The sequence below is a fragment of the Kogia breviceps genome, chromosome 4, assembly GCF_026419965.1.
Source record: "Kogia breviceps isolate mKogBre1 chromosome 4, mKogBre1 haplotype 1, whole genome shotgun sequence".
Taxonomy (NCBI): Eukaryota; Metazoa; Chordata; class Mammalia; order Artiodactyla; family Physeteridae; genus Kogia; species Kogia breviceps.
This window is the reverse complement of record NC_081313.1, coordinates 181,941,251-181,964,716: the sequence shown is the minus strand read 5'-3', so window position 1 is coordinate 181,964,716 and position 23,466 is coordinate 181,941,251. Positions and strand designations below refer to the sequence as shown.

Sequence of the window (23,466 nt, the reverse complement as noted above, 5' to 3'; positions counted from 1 at the left end):
GCTTCCCTTCTGGGTGACCTTGGGGCATGCCTGTCCCTTTCGTGCCTCGGTTTCCCCACCTTGTAACAAGAGACTGTGGGAGAATCTTCCCTCTCAGAGTAACGGCGTGGGGCGGGGCGTTATGAAGCTCCACCTCTCCTGGCTGTGAGCCCCGCCCCCCACCCTCGCAGTCCTGCTCCGGCCTGTGCACCTGGCAGGGGGCGACGCCCACTGTGCGCCCCGAGGACCCCACCTGGGCCCCGACCCTGCTGTGCATCTGGCGGCCCCACGCCCTCCCTGGGCCCCGACACCGGCTGTGCGCCTGGTGGCCCCGCGCTCTCCCCGGCTGTGCGCCCGGGGCCCCGCGCGCCCCCTGGGCCCCGACCCCGGCTGTGCGCCTGGCGGCCCGCGCCCTCCCTGGGCCCCGCGTGGCTCCGGCTCCGGCCGCCGCTAGGTGGAGCAAGGAGGCCGGTGGAGACGCGGCGCGGGTGGACCCGCGGTCCGGAGCTGCGGAGGCCCTGAGCGGACGCTGCTGGGTGGACGCCCGCGACCCCTCCGCGCTCGAGCCCCCTGCCCTGCAAACAGAGGCCGTGAGAGGGAAGCGCCGCCCGCGGAGCGGACAGCCTGCGAGGGGTAAGCGCGGGAGCAGAAGGGGCGGGTCCAGAGCGCGCGCGGTGAGGACCCGGCCGACCTTGACCCCCGACCCCCTGACCCGGCCGCCGCGCGGATGCCTGTGTGTGAACCGAACGCACAGTTCAGACTCGGCAGCTGCCAGCGAACGCCCGCAGCCTGGCAGCGGCGCGAGTAAGCGGCTGGGGAGGCTGAGGCTGGGTGCCCGCCGGCGTGCAGGGGCTGCGAGGGTCCTTTTGAGTTAGGGCGCTGCTGAGGCTGGGTGGGTCTTCTCAGGTCCTCAGGACCCCCTCCTCACCCCCGGGCAAGGACCCAGGTTGGCTTCTCTGAGGAGGTGGTGTTGCAGCTGAAACCTGGGGCATGAGGGATACCGGGCAGAGTGAGTGGCCTGCACACGGGGGCAGCTTCTCCCCGGCCCAGGCTGGACCGCAGGCTAGGCGGCAGCGGCAGGGCGGGGCTGCCTCCACCCCAGGCCTTTGTGGGCCACGATGGGTAGGGGGGGACTTGAGTTTTGTGCAGAGAGCACCGGGGAGCCATGGTGGGTGAGGGCAGGAGACTGACATGGTCTAAGTTACTTTGTTTCCCAGCTCCCTCCGGCTGCCTGGGCACAGGCAGGAGTGGGGGCCCAGCAGGGCCAGGGGGGAAGCTGGGTGGGGTCCAGGCGGGGCCCGGGCAGGGACGGAGCCGCAGGGCTCAAGCGGTGGACAGCCAGAGTGGGCTCAGGTGTCGGCCACCGGCCCCAGGCTGTCGCCTGTCTGCCAGAGCCTCAGGGTCGGATCTGACCCTTGACTGGAACCCCAAGCCTGCCCCGTGCCCGCCTCCTGCCTCTGCCAGCTCCACCTGCCCCCTGGCGAGTGGCTTCTCCCTTCATCCTCTTTTCCTTTCTTTGGAGTATAGTTGCTTTCCAAGGTTGTGTCAGTTTCTGCTGTACAGCTTCGTCTTCTTGGGAGACCCATCTCTCAGAAAAGGAAACTGAGGCACAGAGGGTTTGGTCATTCACAGCACGTGTGGGGCTCCCTCTGTGTGATTAGCACATGTGGGCCCCCTTTTGTGTGATTAGCACATGTGGGCCCCCTTTTGTGTAATTAGCACATATGGAGTTCCCTCTGTGTAATTAGCATATCTGGGTTTCCTCTTCTGTACAACTGGCACATCCGCGGTGCCTCCTCTTTGCAGTTAGCACATGGTGGGCCCCTTCTGTGTAATGAGCACACCTGGGTCCCTCCTTCGGTATGATTAGCCTATCTGGTGGCCATTTCCCATGTCCTGGGCCCCAGGAAGGCCACACTGCCCTGGCAGCCATTCTTGTTTTCATTGTGGGGAGGTGTCCCCCCCGCAAAAGCACCGGCTTCTATCCTTCTCCAGCATGCCATCTGCTGTTCGGGTGGCACTGGGGTTCCAGCGTCTTTCAGCACCCTGCTCTGCCCCCGAACCTTCTCCCCAGCCACCTCTCTATACGGGTTCACGGCACTGAGAGTAAGGAATCTGGCCCCATAGGCCGCCCCTCCTCCTTGCTCACTCCGAGCCAGCCATCCTGTTCTTCTTTGGAACAAATGAATCTTGTCCCTGCCTCAGGGCCTTTGCACAGGCCCGTTCCCTTCCCGTGTGTGATGACCCTTGGCCGATCAGGCGAAGGGCAGCCCCACTGGGCACACCCTCCCCCACGTGCCGACCCCGTTCTCACTTTCAGTTCAAGCAATATTGATGACAAAGAGGCTGGGGGGGGTTGTGCCCCACTGCCTCCAGAAAGTCACGGTCGAGTATAGGAGGCAAATGTGTTTGAAAAAGGACGGCTTCATACACTGATGGAGTGAGTGGTACATTCTTACCCAGAAGACCCAGTGATTCTCTTGTTTCTAATCGAGGTGTAATTCACATACCACATACTTCATCCGTTCAAAGTGTGCAGTTCAGTGTTTTCAAGTCCATTCACAGTGTGGTGCAATCATGACTTCTGTCTAATTCCAGAAAATTCCATCACCCCAAAAGAAACCCTGTCCCCATAAGCAGTCACCCCCCACCCTCCCCCAACCCCTGACAACCAGGAACCCGCTCTCTGTGTCTGTGGATCGGCCTGTTCTGGACGTTTCCCGTCAGTGGAATCACACCCCGTGTGTCCTTCTGCGTCTGGCTTCTCTCACTGGGCGTCGTGTCCTCGGGGTCCGTCCACGTGGTAGCGAGTGTCAGGGCTTCACCCCTTTGCGTGGCTGAGTGGTGCTCCCGTGTGTGGATATTCCCATTCTGTCCTGTCCTTTTCTCCGTGTTGGTCAGGGTGCTGATGAGATTCGTGTCTGAATATCGTATGTAGGCAGCCTGATTGGTTCCTTCCTCCCTGTGGGCCAGCACACCCAGGCCGGGGTCCCGCAGGGATCCGCCTCCTCCCTGACCCCCCCATCTGTCCCCATCTTGTACGACACACATGGCATCTGCCCCTTCCCTCATCCGCGACTCTGCTCTGGGTCAGGCCGGTTAACTACCCCACACTGCCTGCTTCCTGGGGCAACCAGGGCACTTTTCAAAACCCCAAGTCAAACGGTGACCCTCCCCTGCCTAAATCCAAGGCTCCCCACTGCCCTCAGGGTTAATCCGAATTCCAGGGCATGGCCGGACGTTCCCGAGGCCACATGGCCCAGGCTCGGGAGGGTCCCGGCTCGGACAGGAAGGGTAGGGTGGGCGACAGCTGGGGGATGTGGGATCGGCCCCATTTTCCAGGTAAGGAGACGGAGGCTCAGGGGATGCGGCCTAAGTCGGGGTCCAGAGACGCTTCTCAGCTGCGAGAAATGATGTCAGCTGAACCCCTGGATGCCCAGAACCCGCTGCCCACTCCCGACATTCCTGCCCGGAAGGAGTGGCCCTTGTGGGTGGCTCAGCATTCTACCTCTGCTTCCGGAGGTGCTGAGGTGGGGAGGGGGGTTGTCAGAGACCCTCAGACCTGCGGGAACACTGCCGGCCTAAGGAGGGTCCCCAGGGCCCCCGGCCGGCCTGCTGTCCCTCTGTCCCCACCCGAATGGGATTGAGACTTTTGAAGTTAATAGGGAACGAGGAGGCTCCCACGTAGAGAATAGAGGAGAGGGCTTAGAGGGGCCTTTGTGAGCCAGGCCGGCGATGATGAAAGCACCGTGAAATCCACGGTGTCACCGTTGCCCCGTGACCATGACAGGCTCCTTTACTTGAAGAAAAGAAGGGAAAAATGCCCAAACAGTTATATGTGTGCATGTGAACGTACATGTATGTATGTGCAATGGCAGCGGCCCCACCAGGCCCTGAGGCTGCCATCTCAGCAGAGAGCTCACCCCTGGGGCCCCTACACCAGGCACAGTGTGTGAGATACCAGGTAGTTTTAGCAGCCAGTAGATCCAGGATTTTCAGTGCTGGGCCTGAGTCAGAGGCTATTCATCACCAAGGGCAGGGAGCCCTGCCCGCGGCTTGCTGCTCCCTGCTTGCATGCCTCTGGAGACGGGAAGCTCACTACCTTGCAAGACTTCCAGACAAGGCCTCCTTGCATGTGGCCCTGGGTGAGGGCGAAGTTGTGCCTTACCTGGGGTGGACTTCCAAAGTCAGGGAGGAATGGGACACAGGGCAGGAGGGCATGTCATGGTTTTAACATTATTGAGATACATACCTTACAGTTCATTCATTTAAAGTGTATGATTCATTTGTTTTACTATATTCACAAGGTTATGTGTCCATCAACACAGTCGATTCTAGAACATTTTCATCCTTCCTAAAAGAAGCCCCGTCCCCATCAGCAGTCACCCCAGCCCCTGACAGCCAGGAACCCACTCTGTCTCTGTGGATTTGCCTGTTCTGGACGTTTCCCATCAGTGGTATCACACACTGTGTGGCCTTCTGTGTCTGGCTTCTCTCACAGCATCGTGTTCTCAAGGTCCGTCCACGTGGCAGCGAGCGTCAGTGCTTCACCCCTTTACGTGGCTGAGTGATGCTCCTGCGTGTGGAGGGATCATGTGGTGTTTATCTCTTCACCACTGAGAGACACTTGGGCTGTTTCCCACTCTGTTGGAGTTTATGACAGGGATGCTGTTCTTGTTTTATTTCTTTTAATTTTATTTGTTTATCTATCTATTTATTTTTGGCTGCGTTGGGTCCTCGTTGCTGCGTGGGCTTTCTCTAGTTGCGGCGAGCGGGGGCTACTCTTCTTTGCAGTGCGCGGACTTCTCATTGCCGTGGCTTCTCTTGTTGCGGAGCATGAGCCCTAGAGTGTGTGGGCTTCAGTAGTTGTGGCACATGGGCTCAATAGTTGTGGCTTGCGGGCTCTAGAGCGCAGGCTCAGTAGTTGTGGCGCACAGGCTTAGTTGCTCCGTGGCATGTGGGATCTTCCCAGAGAAGGGCTCGAACCCATGTCCCCTGCATTGGCAGGCGGATTCTTAACCACTGCGAAACCAGGGAAGCCCAAGGGGATGCTGTTCTTGAAAACCCTTTAATCATCCCTTGCCTTGTGCATGAAACCCTCACACAAGGTCAAGGCCCACCAAGGCCAGAAGCATATTGCGGGTCGGGGCGTCTGCAGCTCCGGGAAAAAGACTCATGCGGGGTCAGGGGCATGGACCCCGAGTGTCTCCGGGTGGCCCTGCCCTGACCCCGGTGTCTCCATTGGCCAAAGGGCTTTAACAGCACCTAATGTGTTCATGTCACACCGGGACAACGCCTGTGCCCGGACTTGCTTTTCATTTAAAGGCAACTGCGCAGCGGGTCCCGGCTTGTATGCTCCCGCAGATGGGGGTCTCACCACCGCTGTTGTTGGAGGGCAAGCTGGGCATGTGGAGGGGGTGTCCCAGTGTCCACGACCCCTCGGTTTTCTGTCCAGAAATCCAGGAAGGCCACTTTCCTCCTCTGGTCCCTGACCTTGGAGGGGTGGTCCCAGAGGAGCGAGTTCGCACCTGCTGTGCAGACGTGGGGAGGGCAGGGGATGGGGTCCCTGAGCCCGGCCTGGGGGTGGGTAGCACCCACCTGATGCCTACAGCCTGGTGGGGGCACTAAAGCCCCCTTTTCCGCTGGCTAGGCAGCTGGCAGGTTCCGGGCCCTCCCTGGAAGCTGCCCTGCTCTGCCTGGGGTGCCAGGTGACCTGCGTCCCGGTCCTCAAGGAGGAGGGGTTGCATAAGTCCCTGCCCTCGCATCCATCTCCTTCTCCTGAAGGAGGTCTCAGAGACAGAGTGGAGACTGCTGGACAGAGGCCAGAGAGGACGGGGGCCAAAGGCCACACAATGGGTGGGAGACACAGAGAGGGACGGACACAGAGGGACACAGGAGGAGCTGGGGCCGGGCACAATTTTGCCAGGCCAGCGGCCTCCCTCCCGGGCCCCCTGAGCCCAGCAGCTCCCTGAACCCCACGCCGCAGCTGTTCGGGTGGTTCTGTTCTGTGGCCTTGGGCCAGCAGCCGCATGAGTCCTCTTGAGTCTGGGGTTGAGGGTGAGCCGATGCCGCCAGGTCAGGACCCCCGGGGGCCTAGGGGCTGCCTCATGTCCGCTCCCAGCGTCCCGAAGCTCCGGGGTGGCCCCATCTGTGAGCACCTGCCGTATGCCAGCCGTGGCAGTAGGGACTCAGGAAAGGGCTCAGACACCCTTGGGTTCTGCTGGCCCCGAGCGCCCCAGGCCCCCAGGAAGGGCCTCCTGGCCTGACTCTGGATCTAAGGGGGGAGCCTTCTGTTTTTCTTTTGGGTTGTGCCATGCAGGATCTTAGTTCCCCGACCGGGGATTGAACCTGTGCCCTCGGCAGTGAAAGTGAGGAGTCCTAACCACTGGACCGCCAGGGAAGTCCCTAAGAGGGGCCCCTCTTAATGTCAGGTCCCAATATTTCAGGCCGTGGGGCCTCAGGCGCTGCCCTCGGCACGCTCACGGCATCTCCCCAGACCTCGTGGGGAAGGGTGGGAGGCCGAGGGTTCGGTGCAGAGGGGGGCGGAGGAGGGAGGGCCCAGACCTGCTGACGTGCCGTTATGAGTGGAATCGTGTCCCCAGAGAGATGTGTCCGAGTCCCAAGCCCCGGAATGGAACCGTGTATGGAAATAGGGTCCTTGCAGATGTGATCAAGTGAAGATGAGGTCAATAGAGTGAACCCTCATCCAATGACTGGTATCATAACACATAATACGTGTGCATTCATTGAGCACCGACTGTGTGCTCTGGGTGTAGGGGAGCAGCAGGAAAAGAGAGACCTGTTCCCTTGGCCTCAGTTTCCACCTTCAGCCATCGGGGTAACTGGGTGGTTAGGGGTCCAGTGGGTCTGTATTTGTAAAGCGCCTGGAACAGGGTGTGGCATGGAATCCACGTGCACTGTGTCTGAACATGAAATGAAATTTTAAAAGATAATAAAATAAAAATGAAGACAGAGCCGGTGCCTGTCCTCAGGGAGCCGGCAATCTGTGAGCTCCAAAAGCTGCCTGGATCTCCCTCTGCCTCAATCTCTCCCTGTCTGTCTCAACAAGCTCTAAGGGAGGGAACAGGAGGCCTTCTCAGAGGAAGTGTCATTTGAGCTGAAAGGGGAGGAGTGTCTTGAGGTGACTTGAGGCAGAAGACACAGCCAGTGCAAAGGCCCTGAGGTCGGGGACAGCCAGGTGTATTTGCAGGTCTTCTGGGCAGCTGGTGTGGGGAGGCCAGTGAGGGCTTGGGGGACCTCAGGGAGGAGTTTGGTTTTCCCCCGAGGTCCCTGGGGAGCCACAGCAGAGTTTGGAGCAGGGGAGGGACGTGATCCGATGGTGGGCCCATCAGGAGGGCCAGGCACGGGGGGGGGGGGCTGCCTGGAGCTGGGGAAAGGAGCCCAGGGCAGAAATCCTCCCAACGGGAACTTGGAGGAAAATTTCTCCTCCCTGATCTCATTTCCTTGTTTCCCTCACTGTTTCCGGAATTGGAGGGAAGGGCCTGGGGGTGGGTTCCTGTGCCTGGTGACGACGAGGGTCCTGGTGCCCGAAGCCACTCACCGTCGTGTGGGGGGGTGGCCCGACTGAGCCAGCCGCCCCTTCCCGCCCTCAGCCCTTGTCTGACCCCTGAGGGGGCACCGGGCCCAGTGATGACCCCGGGCCTTGACCGGCTGCAGCCTGGGAGTCTCCTCCCCGTCCAGGGCAATAGAGGAGGGGCCTGGTTTGCACACTGACCAGCGCGTCCCTGTGCCTGGCGTGGCAGTGGCTCTGCTTGGGGAACTGCTTCTTACGGGCTCCAGTCACCTCCACCTGCTGGGTCCTGCTGGGTCCAGGGTACAGAGGGGGAGACTGAGGCTGGGGCCCCGATCTTGGCCCGACTGCGTCTTGGGCCCTCCGGGCAGCGTTCGCTGATTCCCAGGCCCACCCCAGCCCAGAGCGTGCATTTCCAGCACCCTCTTCCCAGGACACCGTTCCCTCCTCAAGTTTAGGACACGGTGGAGCTCCTGGGTTGAAATTCTCAGGCTGAGAGCACCGGCAGAGAAATCCATAATGTATTGTTTAGACAGATGCCTTTAAACCGCGGTGGGGCGGGGGGTGGGGATGGCAGCGAGGGGGGCTGCACTGGGAGGGTCACCCTTTCTTCCCGCGCAAAGGTCAGCCACAGACCGTTGCCAAGGCAACGGCCGGCTTAAAGATGGAGGCTTAAGGAGAACAGACGATTCCCCTCCCCGAGGTGCCCCGTGCGAGGGCCCTGGCTTCGAGCTCTGGGGGCAGGGGGCCTCGGGAGGCTGGGGGCTTGAGCACAGCGAGGTGGCGCATGGGGGTCCTGGAAGATCTCAGCCCTGCCCTGGCTGGGGCTGGGGCCTGCTGAGACCTCCGTGAGCCTCGGTGTTCTTGGCTGTGAAGTGGGAGCAGTGGGACACCCATCCCCTGCCCCGGCCTGGGCTGGTATGGAGTCACTTGCAGAGTCCTGAGCCCTGCAGCGGCTCAGACACAGCGGTCAGGGCCTGGGGCTTGGCTGGCGTCCCAGTCTCCCAAGAGTGCATCATGTCTGGGCAGTGCCCGGTGGGGATGAGCTAGGGCTTGGGAGAGGCCACGGGTCTCCTTCCCCTCTTTCCGGGCCTGGGGCAGGGACCCAGCAGCCCCTCTGGGCCTGAAGCAGACGCGAGGCTCAGATTTGCAGACGCGAGAGCAGCGATCCCGCTGGAGAAGGCCCCCCCCAGAAGGATGGGTGGGCCTGGGACCCTCATCAGCAGCCACTCCTGACTCTGTGGGCTCTGAGGTCCTTCGCAGCCCACAGGGGTGGAGTGAGCTGCCCTTAGCTTGGGGACCACAGCTGTAACTGACATTACTTTTTCACTGTTACATAAAAACAGCATTGTCTGCACAGACCTCTCTCCCCGGAGAGAACTTTGAACACAGGTGCGAGCTTCCTGGAGGGCTACAGACTTTTCCGAGGGCTTTAGTTAGCAGCGACCATGCCTGACTTCTGCAATACGAAGAACAGAAATTAGGAAGGCAACCTTTTAATTGAGATGAACTTCACACAACATAAAATTAATCATTTTAAGGCAAAAATTTCAGTGGGATTTTGTACATTCACAAGATTGTGCAACCATCACCTCTAATTCCAGAACATTCCATCACCCCAAAAGGAAGCCGGTCCGCATGAGCAGTCTACCTCCCTCCCCCTCCCCAGCCCCTGACAACCACGAACCCACTCTCTGTCCCTGTGGATCTGCCTGTTCTGGACGTTTCCCATCAATGGAATCACGCCCTGTGTGTCCTTCTGTGTCTGGCTTCTCTCACTGAGCGTCGTGTTCTCAGGGTCCGTCCACGTTGTAGCAGGTGTCAGAATCTTCATCCTTTTCTTTTGCTTTTAAATTTAATTTATTTAGTTGTGCCAGGTCTTCTTTCAGGCAGCCGTGCTCCTTAGTTGTGGCTCACCAGCTCCTTTAGTTGTGGCAGGCGGGCTCCTTAGTTGAGGCATGCATGTGGGATCTAGTTCCCTGACCAGGGATCAAACCCAGGCCCCCTGCATTGGGAGCACGGAGTCTTACCCACTGGACCACCAGGGAAGTCCCCAGAATCTCCATCCTTTTTAAGGCTGAATAATATCCCACTGTGTGTATGGACAACATTTGTTTCTCCATCATCCATTGATAAACACTTGGGCTCTTTCCACCTCTTGGCGGTTGTAAAGCACGCTGGTGTGAACATGGGTGTGCAAATATCTTTCTGAGACCCTGCTTGCGCCCAGAGGTGACCCAGAGGTGGGATTGCTGGTTCACATGGTGAGTCAATGTTTAATTTGGGGGGCCCGCCATCCTGCTTTGCACAGAGGCTGCCTGTATCATGCTCCACCAGCCATGCACCCGCAAACAGCCAGCCTGGCTGCCCTGCGTTGTGGCAGAGATGCTACATTTGGTCTCTGAGCTTTTACCTGCGGTTTTCATAATCAATGCAGATGTGGGGCACCGGCCTCTGTGGTGTCTCCCTCTGTAGGAGAGCCGGTTTGGAGAGAGGCTCCCCATCGGGGGGAGCTCCGAAGCGGCATTTAGGAGGGTGTCCCCACGTGCCGCAGCCACTCAGCGTCCCCTGGCCCTGGCCCGGTCGTCCTCCTGCGCTGTGCGCCCAGAGCTCTGCAGGGTGGCTGGGTATACGGTTTTCTGGGACAGCCGTGGCAAACGACCACAAACTGGGTGGCTTCAAACAATAGGATTTAGGGCTTCCCTGGTGGCGCAGTGGTTGAGAACCCGCCTGCCGATGCAGGGGACGCAGGTTCGAGCCCCGGTGCGGGAAGATCCCACGTGCCGCGGAGCGACTAAGCCCGTGCGCCACAGCTACTGGGCCTGCGCTCTAGAGCCCGCGAGCCACAACTACTGAGCCCACGTGCCACAACTACCGAAGCCTGCCTGCCTGCCTGCCTAGAGCCCGCGCTCCGCAACGAGAGAAGCCACCACGGTGAGAAGCCCACTCACCGCAACGAAGAGTAGCCCTCGCTCGCCGCAACTAGAGAGAGCCCGCGCGCAGCAACGGAGACCCAACGCGGCCAAAAATAAATAAATAAATTTATTGTAAAAACCCCCAGAACCAATAGGATTTATTTCCTTCCAGGTCTGGAGGCCAGAAGGTGAAGATCCAGGTGTGGCAGGGCCATGCCCCCTCCGGAGGCTCCAGGGGAGGGTCCTTCCCACCTGTTCCAGTGTCTGGTGGTTTCTTGGTAATCCTTGGTTTGAAGATGCATCATCCTGATCTCTGCCTCCGTGGTCACGTGGCCACTCCCTGTGCGTCTGTGTCCAAATGTCCCTCTTCTTACAAGGACACCAGCCATTGCATCAGGGCCACCCTAACCCAGTGCGACCTCATCTTAACTTGATCACAACTGCAAAGACCCGATTTCCAAATAAGGCCCCGTTCACAGGTTTCGAGCATTGGGACGTGGACCTATCTTTCCAGGGAACACAAGGCAACCCACAACGCTCAGGGATGAGAAAACCCGCCTTTAGAGATTAGAATGGACTCTAAAGTTGTGTAAATTTCGTGTAAATGCCACCGGGGGTGGGGAAATCAAGCAGATCCTTATATGACAATAACTTCTGGCCGGAGAAGCCTGGGGAGACATGAGAACTGAAATGGGAAATCCTCGATGGGGTCCAGGAGCAGAAAGAAGTGGAAAAATGGGTGAAATCAAAGAAAGGCTGCTTTCCTTGTTAGGGGTGCACCCCCCGCCCCCATCAGAGGTTCCCGTGAGGATCCGGGTGTCGGAACACAACGCGCTGCCTTTGCAAATGTTCTGAAAATCTCAAATTATTCCACAGTAAAAAAGTTCACTTGAAAAAGACATCCTTGGGTCACTCACAGATCCATAAAGTCCTAGAAGAAATTTCAGATAAGTTTCTTTTTAGTCTTGGGATGAGGGAATCCTGCCCAAATCTGCTCTAAATGCCAGAAACCATCAATAAAAAACACGCAGCGATCTGACCACTGAAAAGTTTACAACAGATTACGTATGTGTAGCCACTGGGACACACAATTAATATCCTTAATATACAAATCTCTGCTGTGAATCAACAACGACCAACGACCCAGGAGAAAAATGGGCAAACTCAGTGAAAATGCAGTTCTTGATGGGAGTGATGTTTAGCCCAACAGCCAAAGACGTCACCCAAAAGGAGATGCCTTTTTGTGTGTGTGTGCGTTTTGGACGGGGCTGTGTGACTGATAGAGATTTAAACTGGCTACACTGTATATATCCTTCATATATTATATATATGATATATATTGGTAAAAACACTTATTTTTTTTTTCTTACCGATGTCCTGAGTCATCTATTTTTAACATTTTTATTGGAGTACAGTTGATTTACAATGTTGTGTTAGTTTCAGCTGTACAACAAAGTGAATCTGTTACGCATATACATATATCCACTCTTTTTTAGATCCTTTTTCCATATAGCTTATTACAGAGTATTGATTACAGTTCTCTGTGCTCTACAGTAAGTAGGTCCTTATTATCTATTTTATATATAGTCTGAATCATCTATTTTTAAAGGTTTAACACGTGCTCAGTGAAATAAGTCAGAGAAAGACAGATACTGTTCGATCTCACTTCCAACGTGGAATCTGAAACAAAAACCAAGCTCAGGGCTTCCCTGGTGGCGCAGTGGTTAAGAATCTGCCTGCCAATGCAGGGGACACGGGTTCAAGCCCTGGGCCGGGAAGATCCCACGTGCCGCGGAGCAACTAAGCCCGTGCGCCACAACTGCTGAGCCTGCATGCCACAACTACTGAAGCCCACATGCCTGGAGCCCATGCTCCGCGACAAGAAAAGCCACCGCGATGAGAAGCCCGCGCACCGCAACAAAGGGTAGCCCCGGCTCGCCGCAACTAGAGAAAGCCTGCGAGCAGCAACGAAGACCCAACGCAGCCATAAATAAATAAATAAAATAAATAATTAAAAAAAAACCCCAAGCTCATAGATGCAGAGAACTGATGGGTGGGTGTCAGAGGGGGTGTGGTGGAGAATTGGGCGAAGGGGGTCCGAAAGTACAAACTTCCAGTTACAAGATAGGTAACTTACAGCTCGCTGACTATAGTTAACACTGTATCCTGTGTTTGCAAGTTGCTGATAGAGATATTTAAAGTTCTCGTCACAAGAAAAAAATAATTTGGGACTTCCCTGGTAGTCCAGTGGTTAAGACTCCAAGCTTCCACTGCAGGGGGCAAGAGTTAAATCCCTGGTAGGGGGAACTAAGATCCTGCACGCGGCACAGCATGGCCAAAAAAAAGCAAGAAAAAACAATTTGTAACTAAGTGTGGAAGGAGGTGAACTAGACATCGTGGTGATCATTTCGTAATATGCACAAATATGGAATCATTAGGTTGTACATCTGAAATTAGCACAATGTTATATGTCAATGATATCTCAATGTACCAAAAAAAAGGCAACATAGAAAAAGTTTAAACGCGCTGGAGGGCATGTGGCCCCACATATCAACCCGAGCACAAGTCCTTGACCCACTTCTAGAAAAGTGTGGCCTGAGTCACAGCAGTCAGCGGGCGCCGTGTGTCTGGGGCTGCATACCCGCCAGCGACCTGCACGTTCATCTCCGAGGAACCCAGGGACTCACCTCTGTGTGGAGGGGACCCTGCGCAGCCCCTGTAAACGAGCGTATCCAGCGGTGAGGGATATTGTCCCCGCTATGCTGGTGTCAAGCTCGCCAGACAGCATGTAAAACACTTAGGACGCGCCCCAGCAATTGCTGTGTTTATCCCTGGCGTTCATCCCAGAGAAATGAACATTCACGTCCTGCACACAATCTGTGTACAAACGTGCAGGGCAGCTTATTTTCGAAAGCCCCCAATGGGAAACAACCCAGATGCCCTAAAGAAGTGACTGGCCGTGCCGGCTGGGACGTGCACGCCATGGAATGTTCCTCGGCCGTGGGGATGGGCGACACGGTGCAGGCCTCTCCTGGGTACTGCGCTAAGCTCCAGAGGCTCCAAGCTGCATGCTTGGTTGCATCTATAGAACATTCTCAGGATGACAGAGGCAGAGAACAATCGTGGTGCCGGTGGTGGGGGAGGTGTTGGTGAGGCATGGATCTTGACTGGGGTGATGGTTACAGGAATCTACACGGGAGATGCAGTGAGACAACTGATACAAAGGAGTCTACACATGCCCGACGTTATGTAGCATCTTAGCATCAGATTCCTGGTTTTGACCGTGGAGGGAAGCTGGGTGATGGGTAGGTGGGCCTCTCCGTGCTGTCTGTGCATGTTGATGTGATTCTGTCATTAGCTCCAAATACAGTAGAAAAAAAAATAATAAAGCAGCATAAAAAATATGATCCTGTTCGTATAAAAACACACAGACTCTCCAATGGGGTTATTCCCGGGACGGTGACATCCATCCGGTCTGGGGGAGTGTCTCCTTTCTCCTTTTTCTGAATGTTTACAAAGTTTTTACACAAGGAGGTATTTTTACCATACAAACAAACAAACAAACAACAAAAAAAGCAGTTTTTAATTTTTGGAAAATACACGCCTATATTTTGGGCAGCCTGTGTGTGTGTGTGTGTGTGTGTGTGTGTGTGTGATGTCCTTCAGTGCCCGGATGGATGGCTGGAAGCCGTCATTATACGTGGTCTCTGCAGAGCCGACAGTCTGTGATTTTACAGGTGTCACCGTTTGCCAGAGGAGGGTCACGCAAGGGCAGTGATAACCCCTGCTCCGACAGGGAATTAGTGTCAGTGCTGGGTCGGGGTGCAAAGCTGGCTCCTGGATGCCTGCCCTTTCGCCTGAGGGCTGGCCAGCTCCCGGGTCTCGCTGTGGCTCGTTGCCCATTACAGACGCTTCTTGTCTTCTTACTGCTTGTGACAATGGGACACCAGCGTGGGAGAAGGCGTGAAAAGCGCAGAAAAGCACTCCAGACCAAGCCACAAACTCACCCAAAGTTCTCCTCCCAGGACCCACACTGGCACCGTGGGGTGTGAGACCCTAGCCCCGCCGTGTCCGTGCGTGTGCGTGTGCGTGTGCGTGCGCGTGCGTGCGTGTGCGTGCGTGCGCGCGTGCTTGCGTGCGTGCGTGCGTGTATCTGAGCGCCTGTGTGCACGTGCTCATCCACTTTTCTTTTCCCGATCAGAGGTGTTTTGCCTGCTGATTTGTAACCCGTTTGAAGCTTAACAGTGTTTCACCATCATGGCCCTTTCCCCATGTGGCTTGTTCTCCTGGGACAGAGGTTTTGGTGTCTGCACCGTCCTCCTTCCGGTCAGGGCCATGGCTTGACGCTCGCTGGGACTTTTCCCAGGGGGCAGCCCCCCCCGCCCCGCGAGGGCTCTGGACAGAAGTCACCTAATTGCCCTCCAGGAGGGCGGCTCAGGTCCTCATGCCTGCTGGCCGGGCAAGGCCGGGTGGACCTCCTTTTCCATCTTGGACGATTTAAAAAGCCCCCGAGGTAGGTGGTTACTCTAACTTGTGTGCGATCACGGGTGATGCGATCCTTTTTTCTCCCCCTCGGGTATCTTTAGTGGTTGTGTGTCTTCTGACATCTGCTGCCTTGTCTCTGGTCCATTTTTTTCCTCTGGGTCTTTGTCTCCTTCCTTCTTGCCAGGACTGAGCGCTCCTGTCTGGCTTGGGTGGTGGGAGAGAGGTGTGGCGGTGCTGAGCGGTGTGGTTTGGGGCTGGCGGGACATTCCGTCTTCTTTCTCGATGGCCCCAGGATGACCCTGAACCCCGCGGGCAGAGATGGTCCGTATCTGCGAAGTGCAGGGGGCGAATGAATGGGGCCGTGCAGGTTGGCTGCGCACCCCGTTCCCCTGCCCAGGAAGCCCCACGTGCAGGCCGGAGAGCCGCCGCCCCCCACCCCCACCCCAGCCCCCCTGCCCACTGCTCCAGGCAGGAAATTCCGTGCCGTGTTCTGAGTTTGTTTTCCTTTGGCTGCAAGCAGAATGTTGCTTCCTTTAGCCTTCTGGAAATTTTCCTGCAGATTACATTCAGTCCTCCCTGAACAGGCCCTGAACATTGACCCACAGCGCGCAGGCAGAGCTCCCTGATCCGATGTGGAAGGGAGGGCAGACTGACGCCTGGAGGGGGACCCTGGTGGGCTGGCAGGGACCGAGTGAGCTGCCGGGGCGAGGGGGTGACCCGCCGCTGCTCCGCCGGTCGTATGACAAGGGGACGAGGCCCAGGCCTTGGCGTCCAACCCCGGACACGCCGTGCGGGCCAGTGCTCAGCGGGACCCCAGGCCTGGCGGGGGTGGAGGGGAGGCGGGGGCACAGTGGGCCGCTGAACCCTCCCCCGGGGTCTGGTTCTCCCGAAATCGGATGGACACGGTTGCAGAAAGCCGCGGCCCGTGGCGCGGTGAGGAGCTGGGCGCACAATGCGACCGTCGTCCCGGGTTTTCTGCCGTCCCCGCCTGCTGCTGTCTGCCATCCCTGCAGCCGCTGTGGAAAGTGGGGACCCGGGGCCCTTCCTGGCTGGCTGTCTTTGTCGCTGTTCCGTGCGTCCCTTGGGGGAGACAATACGCGACACCTTCCTTTCCACCTGCTGAACAAGGCGGGCTGACAGCTCTTGGCCGATGGTGGCCACGGTCAGAACCTCGTCGTCCAGGCACTGGGGGGCTCTCAGGGGAGCAGCGGGGGAGGGGTCCTCGCAGCCCCTCCGGCCAGCTCCGCGGGTACCGGCCACACCCCTGCCCAGCAGCGTCCTGACCCTTGATTGGTGTGTTCCCCTCGGGGGCACAGTGACGGGGACGGTGCCGGCCGTGACCAGCTGTGACAGGGGCTGGCAGCAGGGTGGGCTCGGGCGGAGGGCGGGGGGCGATTATCTGACCACCAAGGATCGTGGCTCCGATCTGGGTGACCAGGTGGGAGGGGGGCTCGGGAACCCCCGGCCCAGCTCAGGCCAACCCTCTGAGCTGCCTTGTGCAAAATTATAGAAAATGCAAAATTACAGAAAGGCGCTGAAAAGAAATGAGGGCAGACCCAACTTCCGAGACGCTTGCAGAGCAAAGACTCGCAGGCAGCGGTGAGTCTTATTTTCTTTTAATAAGCAGCCCTCTGTCCCCCATCAGCCTGTTCCGGAAGTTACCAGGCACTGCGCATTTCCAACCAGAGCCTCCGGTTGTCGGGGCAGAACCCGCGGTGGGGTTGCGGCCTGGAGGTGCCAGCTGTCCCTCCCCTGACCTCCAGAGAAGCCTGGCGGCGAGGGGACCACAGCTCCTCGTGCTGGCCTGGCCTCCCCGCTAAAAACCTGTGCCGGTTACACATAGCCAGGGATCCATGAATAAAACACGAGGCCAGGCGTTGGCGTTTCCTCTCCTCCGCTGAATGCATAATCAGTGCAAAACAGCAGGGACGTGGAGCTGTGCGTGCAGGGGCCGCACCCCAGCGACAAGCAGTGATTCACACCCGAGGACCGATTGCCTTGCCGGCTGGTCCTTGCTCTGGTGCACCTCTGGGGACCGGGGGTCCAAGGTGTGCATAGGTACCTGGCCACCCCGTCCTCCCTCAGGGCCAGGCTGCACCCCCTTCCTGTGGTCTGTATTCCTTTTTTTTTGGTAATTAACTTTTATTGGAGTATAGTTGACTTACAGTGTTGTGTCAGTTTCAGGTGTACAGCAAAAATAATCAGTTATACATATATACATATATCCACTCTTTTTAAGATTCTTTTCCCATATAGGTCATTACAGAGCACTCAGTACAGTTCCCTGTGCTCTACCGCAGGTTATCTATTTTATGCATAGCAGTGTGTGTATGTCAATCCCAGTCTCCTAATATATCCCCACCCCCACCCGGGGTCTGTATTTCCTGGAACTGGGGCTGCAGGTGGGGGGAGGAGGGGAGAAGCTGGATGTCTGGGCCCCACTTGCACACAGAACGGCTTTCTGGGCTGAGAGGTGGTGGCTGTTCCCACTGGGGGGTGGGGGGGGTCCCTGTCTCTGTGAAGCCCTGGGTGGGGATGTCACGGCCCCACCTATGGAGAATATCTTCCAACCAGCAGAGCAGGGCCCGTCAGATGCCCCGGCTTACGGGACAAATTCCCCCCTGAAGTGGTGCCTGAAGTTCTTTTTTTTTCCATCGAAGTGAAACTTGCATAAAGTGAAAGTGACCATTTTCAAGTGAACAGTTCAGTGGCATTTGTTGTTGTACAACTGTCACCTCAATCTAATTCCAGAACATTCCATCACCCCAAAGGAAGCCCCCCCCCCCGCGTCCCCATCAGCAGTGACCCCCGCCCCCTCCCCAGCCCCTGACAACCAGGAACCCGCTCCCCGTCCCTGTGGATCTGTCTGTCCTGGACATCTCCCATCAGTGGGGTCGAACGCTGGATGGCTACAGATTCTCGGTAAGCAGGCCCCAGATGCTGCGGCTCACGCTTTCACTAAAGTTACCCGTCGTCTCTCTGAAACCCCCTTTCGGCCGACAGCCTGGGCTCCTACTCGCTGCACCTGCAGCCTCTCTGGACAGGGCCCCTCTGGCACACACACACACATCTGTGTGCAGTACTGCTGGCTGCAGGGGGTCACCTGCGCTCCTGCAGGGCCCAGCGAAAAGGCGCAGGTGAGGCCGCGGTGCGTGTGCGGGAGGGCCCGCCGCACCGGGAGACCCTGAGCCCGGGAGGCTGGACCCTGGAGCTGCTGCGGGCGTGGGAATCTCTCGGGACATACAGCAGAGCTTTTGCACAGGCCTGGGCGGGAAGGACCAGGCTCCTGGCCCCCAGGAGCGCACCAGGTACGCAAATTGTATCACAGAAACCTTCCAAACACGAGTGAAACCCATCATCTGCCTGGAGGTGAAAATGTAAATAGTTTCAAAACTGCGTCAGGGCCGGGAGACGGACGCCTCCGTGTGCCGCCTGGGGCTGGGGCAGGGTGGGAGTGGGGGCGTGTGGATGCCTACGGGTACAGAGGGACCCCCGACTCCCAGTCCCAGGTCAGGGCGGGCCCTGGTCCAGGGCGGAAGGATTAGTGGCTCTAGGGGACCGGACGTGCGGCGTGCAGCGCCAGCCTTAGCCGGGCGCCCGCTGCCCGTGAGAGAATGACCCCTTGGCCGCCCCCAGGACAAACCGGGCTGACTGCTTCACGGGCCAAGGAACTCCATGCTTGTAAAGAATTTTCTGGACCTTTTATTATTGTTCTCACTATTATTAATAGACTTTATTTTTTCAGACAGTCTTAGAGTCACAGAAAAGTTGCAAAGATGGCGCACGGTTGCCATGTGCCCTGCCCCCAGTGCCCCCCATTGATAGACAGCATCTTACCGTGTCCTGGTACGTCGCTCACAACTAACAATCCCACACTGACTGCTGTGTCAGGGTTCCTTGAAGCCCACATGCTCTCTGCCCCAGGACCCTGCAGGGCCCCCCGAGACACCCAGGCCTCCCGTCTCCTGGGCCCCTCTGGGCTGTGACGGTTTCTCAGATGTGCCTTGTTTGGAGCCCTGGGCAGTCGTGAGGGGAACGGGTCCGGAGTTATGTGGACGCCCCTTTCTTGGGGTTTGCTGGTATGTTTTTCATGGTCAGACTGGGGTGATGGCTTTTTGGGAGGAAGATCAACGCATCATACGCACCAAGGGTCCATAAAAGCATTTTTTTTAAATTTATTTTTTATTGAAGTATAGTTGATTTATATTGTTGTGTTAATTTCTGCTGTACAGCAAAGTAATTTATTTATACACATATATGCATTCTTTTTTATATTCTGTCACAGGATATTGAATATAGTTCCCTGTGCTCTACAGTAGGACCTTGTTGTTTATCCATCCTGTGTATAATAGTTTGCATCTGCTGACCCCAAACTCCCAGTCCATCCCTCCCCCACACCCCTCCCTCTCGGCAATGACAAATCTGTTCTCCATGTCTGTGAGTCTGTTTCTCTCTTGTAAATACGTTCATTTGTATCATATTTTAGATCCCACATATAAGTGATATCATATGGTATTTGTCTCTCTCTGTCTAAATTACTTCCCTTAGTGATAATCTCTAGGTCCATCCACGTTGCTGCAAATGGCGTTATTTTGTTCTTTGTTATGGCTGAGTAGTATTCCACTGTGTATATGTACCGCATCTTCTTTATTTATTCATCTGTCGATGGACATTTGGGTTGTTTCCCTGTCTTGCCTACTGTAAACAGTGCTGCTATGAACATAGGGGTGCACATAACTTTTTTAAAAAAAAGTATTTAATTAATTAATTTATGGCTGCATTGGGTCTTCATTGCTACGCATGGGCTTCCTCTAGTTGTGGCGAGCGGGGGCTACCCTTCGTTGCGGTGCGTGGGCTTCTCATTGCAGTGGCTTCTCTTGTTGCAGAGCATGGGCTCTAGGTGCGCGGGCTTCAGTAGTTGTAGCACATGGGCTCAGTAGTTGTGGCTCGTGGGCTCTAGAGCGCAGGCTCAGTAGTTGTGGCGCACGGGCTTAGTTGCTCCGCAGCATGTGGGACCTTCTCGGACCAGGGCTCAAACCCTGGTCCCCTGCATTGACAGGTGAATTCTTAACCACTGCTCCACAAGGGAAACCCCCATATATCTTTTTGAATTAGAGTTTTCTTCAACTTACATTCCCACCAACCGTGTAGGAGGGTTCCCTTTTCTCCACACCCTCTCCAGCATTTGTTATCGTAGGTTTCATAAAAGCACTTTTTAAAATTACAGAGTTGTTTTTTTTTTTTTTTTTTTTTCGGTATGCGGGCCTCTCGCTGTTGTGGCCTCTCCCGTTGCGGAGCACAGGGTCCGGACACGCAGGCTCAGCGGCCACGGCTCACGGGCCCAGCCGCTCTGCGGCATGTGGGGTCTTCCCGGACCGGGGCACGAACCCACAAACCCTGCATCGGCAGGCGGACTCTCAACCACTGTGCCAGCAGGGAAGCCCTAAATTACAAAGTTTTTAAGTGGTAGAAATTTTGGAGAGAACTCAGAAAAGAGAGCAGAAAATATCCACTAAACTAATTATACATATACAAACATGTGTAAATAAAAAATGTATATGTATTATTTTTAAAAATTGACTCTTTTGGGCTTCCCTGGTGGCGCAGTGGTTGAGAGTCCGCCTGACGATGCAGGGGACACGGGTTCGTGCCCTGGTCCGGGAAGATCCCGCGTGCCGCGGAGCGGCTGGGCCCGTGAGCCGTGGCCGCTGAGCCTGCGCGTCCGGAGCCTGTGCTCCGCAACAGGAGAGGCCACAGCGGTGAGAGGCCTGCGTAATGCAAAAAAAAAAAAAAAAAAAAAAAAAAAGAACAACTTGGGAACGGTGGGACAAGAAGCATTGTTAGTTTCCTGTTGGGCTTAGAGCTACACCTGCTTGGGTGCGGCGGCCGCATGGGAACCGGCGGCCGCATGGGAACCGGCCAGCTGGTGGTTCTCAGTCCCCCACCCAGGGTCCTGCACTTGTGGCATCCTCTTCAAACGGCTGCTCAGCACTTTTGCAGCACCTCCTGGGGCCCCCACTGGAGCAGGAACATGTAAAGCGTTTCGATAAGCAGACTGTGTTCTTATTGTTTAGGACAGGCTGTCATTGAAGCATTAGGTCCTTGGAGCCACAGGGAGCTCTGCGTGACCCTGAGGCTGATTTTCTGGGGCTTCTCACTGTCGGGTGTTTCCGATGGCGGCTGGAACAAGTCACCACAATCTTGGTGGCTGAAAACCACACAGCTTGGTTCTCTCGCAGTGCTGACGTCAGAGTCCGACTGGGGTCTCACGGGGCTAAACCCAGGCCTGGGCAGGGCTGGTCCTTCCGGAGGCTCCAGGGGAGCAGCGGTTCCCGCCTTTCCCAGCTTCTAGAGGCACCGCATCCCTGGCTCGCGGCCCCTCCTGCATCCCCACAGCCAGCGGCGCAGCCTCTCCCGTCTCTCTCTGCCTCTGACCCTCCCGCCTCCCTCTTATGAGGACCCTCACCATGGGAGATGACATGTCCACAGGTCCTGGGACCAGGGTAGGGACACGTCTGGGAGCTGTGTTCTAACACCTGCTCTGGAAATTGTGAATGTTCTTTGTGCCTGGGCCCTCAGCAGCCACGTCCGTGGCCTTGAGACAAACTGTATATAGAGCTTCTGTGAGCTGGGCAGGCTGAGGGTCTGGGGAATGCTGGGCGTGGCCAGGGGGCAGACGCAGAGAGCCCCTCCACCCCTAAGCCTCCCCCAGGGACCCAGACCGAGGCCCGGGCCTCAGAGTGTGGGCCCTGGGAGACTAGATGGGGCAGGGAGCCACCTGGGCCCCCGCAGGCTGGCTCTGAGAATCCTGCCGAGAGAGGGGCTGCGTCCTGGTGCCCGAGGTGGAGGACCGGGGAGCGGGCGCTGGAGCGGCGTCAGTCCCTGCAGTGCAGAGCCTGGGGCTTGGGAGCCGCTGGGCCCACGCAAGCTCCTCTCCTGGCCCTGGCGTGTGGTTTCAGGTCGATCGCTGAGCTGCCCCAGCCTCTCTGCCGTTTGGAAACGGGGCCATCGCCACAGAAGCTGACAGCCAAGGGGCGGGACCCCTGGCTGGGCTCTGGGGGTCCAGGTGGACCCGGGGCCTCGGCGTCCCCGTCGTGCGCACAGCAGGGGGTGGGGCCCCCGTGGGAGAGCAACGCTGCCCCAGCGGCGCCCTCAGATCCCACGGCGGGGCTCACGGGGCAGCTTCGGGGGAGCAGGTGTGGAGCAGGTGTCCCAGCGCGGGAGGTGAGGATGGGCGCCGGGCCGGGGCCGGGCGGCGGGAAGGAACGCGCAGGTGCCCGGCCGGCCCTTGGGATCCCAAGCGAGATTCGCCTGCGCCTCGTCCGGACGTGAGAGGTCACGTGGCCACGTGGGGCTGCCAGGACACCGGGGCCTCGGGCCGCGTGCCCAGGAGGGAGGGGAGAGAACGGTCTGGGCGCCGGCGCCGGCTTCGGTCGCATGTGGACTCGCGTCCTTAGAGTTCGGGTTTTGTTATCGATTGATCTGTGCCCCCCCAAAAAACTCAGAAGTTGAAGTCCTGACCCGGCACCTCAGAGTGGGACCTGTGTGGGAACGGGGTCTTTGCGGGAGTAGTTATTCAGGGGAGGTCACACGGAAGCAGGTGGTCCTAACGCAGCAGGACTGGTGTCCTTATGAGGGGGCACTTTTGGACACAGACACACTGGGAGGCGCCGTGTCCCCTGGAAGCTGGGAGAGAGTGGGGATGGGGGTGGGGTGCGGGTGGTCCCTCGGCAGGAGCCATCCTGGGACCCCTGATCTCAGGTGTTGTTTAAGCCTCCCAGTTTGTGGTGCTTTGTTACAGCTGCCCTTTAACCGAACACAGGCATTGCTTTTTACTATTAGTGCAGGAGACATGCCCGTTGCCCAAGTCCCTCCCTCACCGGGTCAGGGGAGAGCCTGAGGTAGCCACGGGGCTGGGCCGCATGGGGGCTGGGACCTGGCCGGCCCCACGCCTGCTGCTGGCTCCTCTCCCCGCCCCCCACAGTCGGGCCTTGTCCCTGCCCCGCGGGCGCTAAACCCGTCCTGGGAGCCGTGGCTCCCCCCCCCCCCCAGCAGTCCTGAGGCATCGTAAAGGCCGCCACCCTCGGAAGGGCCAGGCGCTGGCCACCCGGTCTCCCCTTGGGCCCACTGTCCCCGCACCTCTGCGCCGATTTCTCAAAACCAAACTCACTTTCCTTGTCGCTTCGGAATAAGTTGTAGGTTTCAGAGGGGTTTTAGATTTACGCTAAAATAATGATAGGTAGGAGCTGGGAGCCCCACACCTGGTTCCCCTTGTGCAGTACATTTGTCACAAACAACGAACTCGAGACGTGACTAACGGACACCCATGCTTTGTTCAGATCTCCTCGGGCTCCCCTGACCTCCTCAGGGTCCCCCGTGATGTCCAGGCGTCCCGCCTCCTGGGCCCCTCTGGGCTGTCACGGTTTCTCAGTCGTGCCTCGTTTGGTGCCCTGGGCAGTTGTGAGGGGGATGGGTCAGGGGGTTTGTAGAACGAGCCCCACAACTGGGGTTCGTCTAGTGTTTTTCTCGTGGTTATTAGCCTGGGGAGGTGGCTTT

The 23,466-nt window shown here is 57.4% G+C and overlaps 1 protein-coding gene across 2 annotated transcripts in view; it reads left to right on the top strand.

Annotated features, from left to right (window-relative positions):
* The first annotated feature begins 475 nt into the window (after positions 1 to 475).
* Positions 476 to 23,466, top strand: part of PWWP3A (PWWP domain containing 3A, DNA repair factor) — a 56,419-nt gene continuing 33,428 nt past the window's right edge. The window contains exon 1 of one of the 2 annotated variants that reach the window (XM_067033227.1): positions 476 to 612. The gene's annotated coding sequence lies outside the window, so the exon portion shown is untranslated. The remainder of the gene's footprint in view (positions 613 to 23,466) is intronic. The other variant, XM_059060328.2, reaches the window with a different exon arrangement.